Source organism: Ailuropoda melanoleuca, chromosome X, assembly GCF_002007445.2.
Source record: "Ailuropoda melanoleuca isolate Jingjing chromosome X, ASM200744v2, whole genome shotgun sequence".
NCBI lineage: Eukaryota > Metazoa > Chordata > Mammalia > Carnivora > Ursidae > Ailuropoda > Ailuropoda melanoleuca.
This window is the reverse complement of record NC_048238.1, coordinates 7761242-7772457: the sequence shown is the minus strand read 5'-3', so window position 1 is coordinate 7772457 and position 11216 is coordinate 7761242.

Sequence of the window (11216 nt, the reverse complement as noted above, 5' to 3'; positions counted from 1 at the left end):
TCTTTTTGATGGCTGAGTAATATTCCATTGTAGAAACGTACCACATCTTCTTTACCCATTCATCTGTTGATTGATATCTGGACTCTTTCCATATTTTGGCTCTTGTGGACATTGCTGCTATAAACACTGGGGTGCACGTGCCCCTTTGAGTCACTACTGTTGTATCCATTGGATAAATACCTAGTAGTGCAATTGCTGGGCCATACGGTAGCTCTATTTTTAACTTTTTGAGGAACCTCCATACTGTTTTCCAGAGTGGCTGCACCAGCTTTCATTCCCACCAACGGTGTAAGAGCGCTCCCCTTTCTCCACATCCTTGCCAACATCTGTTATTTCCTGAGTTGTTAATTTTAGCCATTCTGACCCATGTGGGGTGGTATCTCATTGTGGTTTTGATTTGTATTTCCCTGATGCCAAGTGATATTGAGCATAAAGGCTAGTCTCCAAAATCTATAAAGAACTTATCAAACTTAACACCCCCAAAAAAACAAAAAATCCAGTTAAGAAATGGGCAGAAGACATGAACAGACATTTCTCCAAAGAAGACATGCAAATGGCTAACAGGCACACTGTTCTCTTTTTAAAAGACTTACCTTAAAAAAAATGTCCTTTGTATTTGCAGAAACCACAAACATTACAGAATAAAAAATAATATCAAAATAAAAGGTAGAAAATCTACCTTCTAGCAAACTCCATCCTCTCTTTATAGTGACCGTAGGTCATCAGCAAAAACAAAACCTTAAATTTGGGCAAGTAAATCGCCAAANCTTAAATTTGGCCAAGTAAATCGCCAACCTGTGTCTCCTATCCCCTCCTGCCCATCTCCTGTCCCTGTGTTGTAAGGCTGGGGCTGTAGTCACGTATTTCTCACTTGCCAGCTCAGCTCATCCCACACCCTAAGATAATCCAGGTGCAAATAAAATGGGCTCCGAGGTATCACCGTCAACCTCGGTCTTGGAGAAGATCCCCTTTGACCTCAGTGCCCTACCTCCTCAGTACTGCCACCAACTTCCCAGAAAGCACACTCCCTATCCTTCTCCACAGTATCGCAGAGTCCCAGCCTCCTTTCTCATTTCTTCCCAGTAGCTGGGCTCTCTGTCCTTGTACTCCCTCTGACTTGATCTCCAGCGCATACTCTGAACTTCCCAGGCAGGCAACAGCCCTCCATGTGGAGTTTCACCCGATGCCTGTGTCTCCTGCTTGTTCAACATGGCCTCAGGTCACCACCAACGGGGTGCGCCTGCCTGCTTGTTCCTACGGGCTGATTTCTGGTTTCATTACCTCGGGTTCTGCTCCAGTGTTCCCAGGTCTGCTGCCTTGCAGCCCCTTTAAAGGCACTGGTCACGCTCCCGTTTCCCAAAGACGGTAACTCAAGAACTCCAGGCTCATCTTGCCTACACTACATTTGATCCATAAGAAACTCACATTGGCTAATAAAGACAGAGGTGGGTTAAAAGTAGCCGGATGGCAAACGAGATACCATGGAGCACTAATGAAAAGAAGGCCAGAGTAGCGACTTTAACAGCAGACAAAGTCGGCTTCCAAACAGGGAACATTGCCTGGGAGTCAATTCATTTAATATCCAAAGCATTCTTACTTTCTTTCCCTCCTATTCCCATTTTCTTTCACCCCCCTCCCCCCTCCCCAACCAAAGAATGAGAACAAGAGCAAAGACAGGGACAGTTGAGGAGAACAAGGCCTGGTGTTGGGAAATTCGGAGCAGGCCCGCCCAAAATGGAGGTGGCTGTGCAGCCCTGGGGTTGAGCCTACTGCTTTTTGGAGTCTCTTGTCAGCACCCAATAAATAAGTTACCATAGATGATGACAGAGACGAATATTCTCGGTTTCGATGCCCATGTCAAGCCTCGGGTGAGTCCATCTCAGTGAGGCCAGGTTCAGGAGCAGCGGGAGACACAGACAAGAACGAACGTCCAGCCCAAAGCATGGAACAAAGAGGCCCAGCAAGGCCTCTGACCTCTGGCCCCTGGGGAACCGGTGTGCACAGAGAGGAGGGGAGGGGGTCCGCGTGGCAGCATCTGTTATCGGTTGCCTCTCGCTCCCTCCCCGCATTCCAGACCTGGAGCTCAGGACATCCTGAAATGGAGAAGCTTGCTGTTGGGGGGACGTTCAAACCTTCCGATGATTGACTGGAAGCAGAAGTGCCAGGGCGTGAACCCTGAGCCCCAGAGTTCACGGGGCCGACAAGCCCGCAGAGCCCCAGCCCCTGATGCTGCCGGACAGGCACTTCTCATTAAGCAGGGCCGCTGGACCTGCTGCCCAAACCCGACGGCCGCCTGCTCCCTCCCGGGCTCCGTTTCCAGGCCCCGAGGGACGGGTATTTTTAACGTTTCCAGGTCAGTGCCTCTTTTCTTGGCAGAACTGGTCCAGCAGAGCTGGCATTCGGTGAGCAAGGGATGAGGTCCACTGGCCCTCACAGATGGCCACGGGCACGGAGGGTGGCCCAGGGAAGCCCGGCAGGCCTCGCCTTCCCTGCAGGGAGTCAGGCCCGAGAGGCGCTTCTGGACCATCACGGAACACCATTCGGAGCTCCCGTGTGAATGACTTCGGAGAGCCACGGCCGGCACCCGCTGGGGCCGCCGGCTTGCAACGGCAGCTCCTTCTTCCGGAGGCTTCGGCCCTTGAAGCCGGCGTCNAGCCAGCGTTCTCAGGGGACAGCTCGGACTGCACGAAAACGCACACGGTCGTGACAGCATCCGAGACACAAATGTGAGCAATTTTCCTCCAAGCCGTCAGACACAGTGGCAAAAACAACCCCCATGCGGGATGGCCAGGCCTCGTGTCGCAGAACCGTCCCGCTGCGGGGGCCTGACGTCATGACACCGTCCCAGCTCTGGAAGGAAGCAGCGTGGCCGAGCGTGCAAGTGCCCTGGTGAATTAGGGAAAAGTGAGGACGTTGTTCGTTCTTGCTAATTACGGTCTGGCTGTCAAGTTCTCCTTTTCAGTTTAGGCAGGATATTACGAACTTTGTTTGCCTGTGTATTTGGGGTCTGATGAGACNCTAATTACGGTCTGGCTGTCAAGTTCTCCTTTTCAGTTTAGGCAGGATATTACGAACTTTGCCTGTGTATTTGGGGTCTAATGAGATCGCCAAGTACAGTCTTCTACCTTCATGGGGACAAAGGACAGGAAAGCCGGTATCTGTTGAATGTATTTTCCATAAACACTTCTTCCTCACCTCACTTGTTCTGTGGACAGAGTCTTCTGATGCCCTGCTTTCATCATCGTTCAGTCTTTTCTCTAGCTGTCTCTTCTCGAAAGCAGGAGTTCTCCACCTCAGTGCTATGGCCCCTGGGGCGGGACAATTCCTTGTTGGGGGGCTGTCCTGTGCATCGTGGAATGTTCAGTCACATCCCTGGTCTTCACTCCTCCCAGCTGTGACAACCAAATATATCTCTGGGCACTGCCAAATGTCCCCTGGGGGGCACAGTCACTTCTGTTTGAGAACCACTGACCTAGATGAGTGCTTCAATCGTAATATTGACGTTACATCATTATAACATTATAATGTTATGTCTGTTCTTTCATAATACCATTCCTTCTGTCCACAGGATCTTCTCATGTCACCTTCCTACAATTTTCTGTCCCTGCCTCTCTGCTCCCAGGTCACTGCATCACTTGCGGGGTGACTGTCAATAATGCAGCCATCGTCCCACTTACAGGTCAGTGTCCCCGGTGTGCCCAGTGTGCTATCAGTAAAGTCAGGAGAGAGAGAGGCAGGGATGTGGGAAGAAGGAACACTTCCAGCTCCTCCTTGGATCTGGAAGCTGCCAAGAAGCAAATACCCAGGAGATCTGATTTGAGATATCTGTGGAATTCAGATAGAAGGAATTTTTGTATACTTGCTGATAATATTATACAGATTTTTATTTGCAAAAAAAAGAGGGGGTGAAGTTACAATGTGAGTTTTAAAAGCTACCTGAAAGGAATTTACTTAATCTCTCACAGTATTTCTCTGCACTGCAAAAATGCATTCTTTCTGACCAGCCCAGGAAATCCTGGCATCCTCACCTTCCACATCAGACCTCCAGGGAAGACCCTGCCCCTGGTCGAGTCCACACCATCACTCTGCTGTCATTACATTAAGCTTCTCTTCCCAAGGCTAACCTGAGAGAATAGCTTTTTGGCTTTTTATTTTGTTTTGTTTTTGCTATCAGCTAGAAATGTGTTCTACAGAGAATATGGGGAGGGTGCTTTTTCAAAGAATATGGTAACCCCAAAATAGAGCTATGATATTTTCTCTTTCCTTCCTTTCTTTCTTCCCTACACAGTTTAGAAGAATCCATAAATTTCTGCCTTCCTTCCCCTGAGGGATTTTTTTTTTTCCTCTTAGGACATAAGCTCCCTTAAGGTAGGGATTGCGTTTATTATCTTTTCCTATCTCTGGTGCCTAATGCAGTCACTAGTTCGGTGCATGTCTTCAGTGGATGTTTACTACCAAAAGAAGTAAGGAAGAGAGAGATTGGGGGAGGGAAGGAGCAAAGGAGGGAGGGAGGAAATCGAAGGAAAGGAAACAAGTGTTAGATTTATATAGGACACACTCAAATCAAATTTGTTTCAAGACCAAAAGAATCACACAAGTGATGTTTGGCACAACCTGCTCTCATTTGCCACCATATAGCCCGGAAGTTCGTAGTGCTTCTGGCCTCCAGCATCTCATGCGGGACAAAAAAGAAGCTACGTGTGGGTTTAGGTGATCCAAGAGACCCAGTTGAATGAAAAGTGACAGCAAGAGAAAATAAGCGACTGTAACTAGTCAACAGATGCCCATCTTTTCAAGTTACACACATTCCCATTAACTTAATATCAGGCAGGAGGACAAAGCTTCCACGATGGAGCCATAAAAGATAAACAAAATTAGAATAAAAGAACAGGCTTGGGGCGCCTGGGTGGCACAGCGGTTAAGCGTCTGCCTTTGGCTCAGGGCGTGATCCCGGCGTTGTGGGATCGAGCCCCACATCAGGCTCCCTGCTCTGTTGGGAGCCTGCTTCTTCCTCTCCCACTCCCCCTGCTTGTGTTCCCTCTCTCGCTGGCTGTCTCTATCTCTGTCAAATAAATAAATAAAATCTTTAAAAAAAAAAACAGGCTTAAAAGTTCTCCAATCTGTCCCATGCCCTTCAAGCAAAAAACCAAACCAAACCAAAACAAAACAAAAACCTTTTAATTTTCCTTTTCTACAGACTTTTGACAGCAACTCCACTTCTTGAAAGGCCCTCTTGATACCACATCAATTTTTCAGCTCTCAAATTTAGTCCATTTTCTCCAGTCCAGTCGAGTATATCGATTGAAGAGAATTGTGAAAAATAACAAAGAGCACGAGGGAAAAAGCAAAGCAAAATAAATATCCATGGTGTTCCAGGAATCATTTAATCAATGAAATATTTCATTTCTGAAAAAAATTCGTTTCTACTACATGTTACTGTGTGAATCATTCTGCCATTACATCCCGACTCAAACCCTAATTCTTTATTCACCATTAATGAGAAGTGTATATTTTTTGAAGTGTGTTTAAGTCTTATTGTAGGACATGGGCCAAAAGGCACCGTTCTCCAACTCATTAGCCAGCTCCATGAACTTTAAACCGCTGTTTCCTACGGGAGAAAAACATACCTGGTAATAGAGTTACTATTTTAATTCTTTCCTTCTATTGCAAGACCGGTTTATCCCCATTTCGTCTGAATGAAAATTACTTGAGAACGTTTCCTCCCTTGTGCAATAAGAGACTTAACAATTTAATTCTGGTTAAGAAATCCGATTGCTTCCACCGGTCACAGAACCAGAAGCCAAACAAGAATTAAGAACCAAAGGAAATGTGTCCTGATGGCATAGAGAGACCCACGGAAGGCGCTGCCAATCAGCGGGACCCACCGACCGATAGACCCTTCCGACCTCGTTAACTCTGAGCTGAGCTCCCTCTGGCTTCTGCCACAGGAAGAAGGAAAGAGTGTGGCCCCCGCGCCATGTTTGTCCGCAACCTTCTCCCAACTATTTCCTTTCCAATGAGGAAAGGGAGCCGTTGGGTTCAGTGTGTATGAGTTTCATTTGTTTTTCCACTTCAGGATTATGTTCTTTGGCTGGGAATTTGGGAATTCTGCTTCTGCAGGCCTCGGCCTGAAAGCCATCACTTCTCCCAACTTCTCTAGGCGGGAGCTGGTGTCCAGGCCACTCAAGGAAACTTCCCGGCTTCCAGGGGGCCCACAGCCAGGGCTTTCTGCTCTGCTCAGGGAAGCCTGCTCGTGGAGGGGGGCTGCTTTCCCGGGCCTGGGGCTGGGCCCGTGCCCACATTTTAATGACAGGCTGGAGCCAAGTGCCTTTACTGATTGGGAAAGCTATATGCTTTCTTGGGGCTTTTTAGTCATAAACAGCCTTTGCAGGCATCGTTCCTGGGCTGTTTCTACCTCGGCCTTGGGATCCGAGCTAAATAGTCTGTGCGCTGTTATCAATGGTCAAAATACTCCACCAGTGTATTATTATAGGGCTCTCCCGTGTGGTCTGGCCTTGTGCAGAATCAATAAAAAACATAACCTCTGTCTTGAAGACCCTGTGCCCTGAAAGCCTGCTAAGCATATGTAGATAGGAAAGCCGACAATCAATCATTGACGAACATCTGAAACGTAGTAAAGCCTTGTTAATCCACTGTTGCTGATCCCAAATAGCGTGTAATTCAAAGCAACTGCTGTTCCTGTCCCCCACTGTTCCGTAATGAAAATATTACATAACTCAGAACTGGCAATGGGATGTTTATTTATTTTTCCAGGTCCCTCGCATTTCAAATTTTCAGGACATTGCTCTAATTGTATGTGTGCAATTAAGTAACAGATACTATTTTCCTATGCCCACCGATCGAGTTCTCTCCGAGAAGTTTCACCGTAGGAGACAACGGCACTCGTGTCTGATCAGAAAGCCGAGGCTCAGATTGTCTAAAAAAAATGTTAACACCAGCTAGAAGTCTAAGCATGGGTTAGTGACTCCATTTTTTTTAAAGGAATTTGTATCTGATTTTAAAAACGATATATGTTTATTGCAGAAAGTTTCAATTTAAAAAATAGCACAGAGGAAAACAAAAAAATATGCCCGTGATCCCACATGGAAATGCTGGTTTATTAACCTGAAGTTTACGGGGATGTTGATCCCAAAGAGATGGAAGGAGGGTGGGAGGGAGGGAGACAGAGAGAGAGACCCCTTTATTATCTGCTCCTTTCATTTATCAGAAACATGGTTTCCTCCCTTATACTAATTTGGATCTGGATAAGGAATCAGTGCAGCTGCCACTGTCAGCATCACAATGAACTGTTTTCCATGAGGAGGGATTCATGATAAAGCAGACGCAGCTCCCATTTTAATTCCTGAAGTAAAAAGAAACTCATGACAAGATGGCCTCGCACAGGAAGTGAAGATACAGGCTAAGCCCCAAGGACAACTTTGTGTGCACCATGCTGCCCTGGCGAGATTGATTTCAACCAGTGGTTCTCAACTTGCTGTGATTTTCTCCTGCAGGGGATGTTGGCGGTGTCTAGAGACAGAAAAAGTTCTCGTCCCCACTTGGGGGACGTGCTACAGGCACCTATTGGGCAGGGACCAGGGATGCTGCTATCATCGGGGGTGCAGGGCGCCCCCCAGCAGAGTACGCTCCAGCCCACAGGTCAGCAGGGCTGACGTTGAGGAGCTTGGGGTTAGACTCATCCCACGCTCATCCACAGAGAGTCACAACCTGAGGGGCCACACGGCTGCAGAGAGGACAAGAGACCAAACTGCCTGCCCTCCTGGTGATTCGGTGGGTGCAAGAACATTCTGACAGCCTAGCATAATGTTTAAAAGTCCTGCTGTGAGGGCAAAGTGAGTGTAGAACGGTCTAGCGCCTGGCACATTGTTAGTGGCTCCAGAAATGGTGACTATTGCCATCATGGGCTAACCCCGGTAACTTCAGACAGGCGGCTTCTAACTGAGAGGCAGACTGGAGATGTCCTCTGGCCGTGACCAAGCTGACGAAGGGCTCTCAGGAAAAATGGAGTCATTTCTTTAAGAGTTCATATGCGATCTAAACAAGAGTAATGCATCATGTGGCTAGGAGCCTTTTTGGGTTACCATTGTTTTATAATCATGGTATAATCAAATGGTCTCAGAAATTCTTCAGGCCATGCTAAGCACCTTCTAATGACAAATACTAAATGAATTTGCGGTAAGCGTTGTAACGATATTCTATTGAACAGTTTTCCAGCCAAGTAAATCTTTGGCTTTAGAATTCTAGACAGCTATCATCTGGCTGTCCTTCCCAGCATTAACTAATCACCAGTGAAAAATACAAATGTCATTCACAAATCATATCAAAGACGGGAACAGCTGGAATCAAATTCAAGAGACTGCATCATTTTATCATCTTGACATTAATCATTCTACATGGATAGCACGGGCAATCTGGAGCGAAGAATTATTTATGTTGCAATATAAATGTTAACCATTTAGGCCTTGGGAGACTCTCTTCCTATTCCCTCCCTCCAGCCCAGAACACCCCTAGAGACTCAAGTCCAGGGGTTACACGAAAATGTTTTATGAAACGTTATTTATAAAGTAGCCATGAGCACTGGGGAAAAAAAATCCTAATATGAACAAGGCTGAGTTGTCTGACCACCTAGATTAGGGGTCGGCAAACTACTGCCTGTAGGCCAAATTCTGCCTGCTGCCTGTTTTTCTCTGGCTCGTGAGCTCAGAATGGGTTGGTTGGTGGGGTTTTTTTGTGGGGGTTTTTTGCTTTTGTTTTATTTATTTATTTATTTTTTTAAAGATTTTATTTATTTATTTGAGAGAGAGAGAGACAGCCAGCGAGAGAGGGAACACAAGCAGGGGGAGTGGGAGAGGAAGAAGCAGGCTCATAGTGGAGGAGCCTGATGTGGGGCTCGATCCCATAACGCCGGGATCACAGCCTGAACCGAAGGCAGACGCTTAACCGCTGTGCCACCCAGGCGCCCCAAGGTTTTGTTTTATTTTTATATGGTTGGAAAAAATCAAAAGAATCAAACTGTGGCGAGTAAAATTTATATGAAATTCACATTTCAGTGCCCATAAAGAAAGTGCCACTGAAACCCAGCCGTACCCATTGGCTTCCATGCTGTCTCTGGGTGCTCCTGTTCCGTAACGGCAGAGTTGGGTAGTTTCAACGGAGCCCATATGGCTCACAAGTCACAAAATATATATTAGCTGGCCTCTTACAGAAAAATCGTTGCCCACCCTGAGCTGGGAATCTAGGGACTCAACACTCTATTTTGTTTCCATGCAATAATTACGAACTTGACTGAACAGCTGCCAGGTTTTACCTGCCTCACCACTGCGTCCCAATAGGATAGCACTCCCGAATCCTGGTGCGCAGTTACCTGTCCCCTGTTGTGAGTGGTCTCGGTGGAAAGTAATTCCAATTCCGCAAGCCAACGCGTCTGCTATTTCTGCCTTTGTGTCCCTCGATCTGCACTTAGGATTTCAGAGGGGGTCTGCCTACAGTGGATTTTTCATGTGTTCCCTCGACAAACATCTGGGGGAACATCTCCCATTTTCCAGGCACTGCGCTAGGCTCTGTGCAAGGTAGGCGAAGTCTTAGCGACTGTGTGGTGTACCTATCTAGGATGGCTGGTAAACAAGGAAACAAATAAATGCGTGAGTAACTTCGGGGAGCAAAAGTGTTACACGGACAAGCAAAATGGATGTTTGACAAGGAGTGGGAGAGGTTGGTTAATGGAAATTAGTAGTCAGGAATGGCATCCCCGAGGAGGCCATGTGAAACACACACTTCCGTTGACTTCGACCCGGAATTGTCACAAGGCCGGTTTTTAGCTCAAAGGAGACATGAAGGCTAGAGATAGAAAATTGCAAGTCATAAGTCCACGAGGAGAAATTTGAATCCCTGAGCCTCCAAGGAGAGAGGGTAGAGGAGTGAGGGAAATGTGATGTCCGGGGAAACCAAAGGAAGAAATGGTTTAAGGATGAAGAACTGACTAATGAGGGAAACGTCAGAGGCAGGCCTAGAAGCCATATGCCGGGCCTGGCTCCATGCGATTGCTGGGCCTTACAGTCTCCATTGCTGGTGGCCCTGACAGACAGTGGACAGAAGAAATCGCCTCAGTGTCCAGTCAAGCACATCTCCTTTCCCCCTTTTCCTGGGATGAGAAGTCAGAAGACCCGAATTAATTTCAATACTGAGTCGTAGGCGGTGGCTAAAGGACTCGCTGGACAGTTCTGGGGTAGGAGAAGCAAGAACGAGGGAGTTGCCTACGCAGGTGGAAGCCACAGACCTCGCTGTATGGGCCTCGCCCATGAAACCTGTCCCTTCACACTCGAACCCGAATCTGTCTACACCACTTCCAAGTGTTCAGTTTCCTAGAATCAGTGTGGCAGAAAGCATCTCTGTCCACCAAACATTCTTCCACCTTCTCCTCAGTACGGAGTTGTCACTAAGAAATGGCCACTGAGCCAAAGGGCACATTTTCTAGTGTTCTCTGTGGTCACGTGTGAGCAGGTGACAGTGGGCATATTTCTCGTTCCGCCAAACGAGATCTTTTTCAGTGGAAACTTGAGATTTGACGTGGCCTTCTCGATGCTTCTCCCTTTTCCCTTTCCCTGAATTGCCTCGTCAAACAAGCAAAATAGTGAAACTCCAAGCAGAGTGAAGTCACAGTCAACATGTGTCATTAATTTGGGATCTATTAGTCTCTATATTTTTCATAATTAAGCAAATAATTTTCAATAACTTAATAAGAAGAATGCTCAAATCCTGAGACTTTTCTACTTTGGGACCAAAGGCAGGCGACCTGGAACATCTGACAGCATTCTTTTGCCCATGACCTCTTTTGTTTATTATTATTATTATTATTTTAGTTCTTGGTGCTAAAAAATGTTTAACTAGGCTAAACCATGGGTGGGAGTGGAGAACTGAAATGAGCTTTCTCTAAATTATTTAAAGGTGCCCAGAAGCCATTCTGGAACACCAGTATTTGTGAGGACCAACTGAGGTGAATGTAAACAGTGGCATGTGCAGCTCACTCGGAAAAGCTCTTCAAGTGGCAACTTGAAAGGAGGCTGATACAGAAAACAGATAAGGCCGGAGCTGTCTCATTACCATTTGCGTGGGGCGCATGGAGCTCCATCTGCTACAGCCCCCTTCCTTTCCCTTCCCTTCCCTTCCCTTCCCTTCCCTTCCCTTCCCTTCCCTTT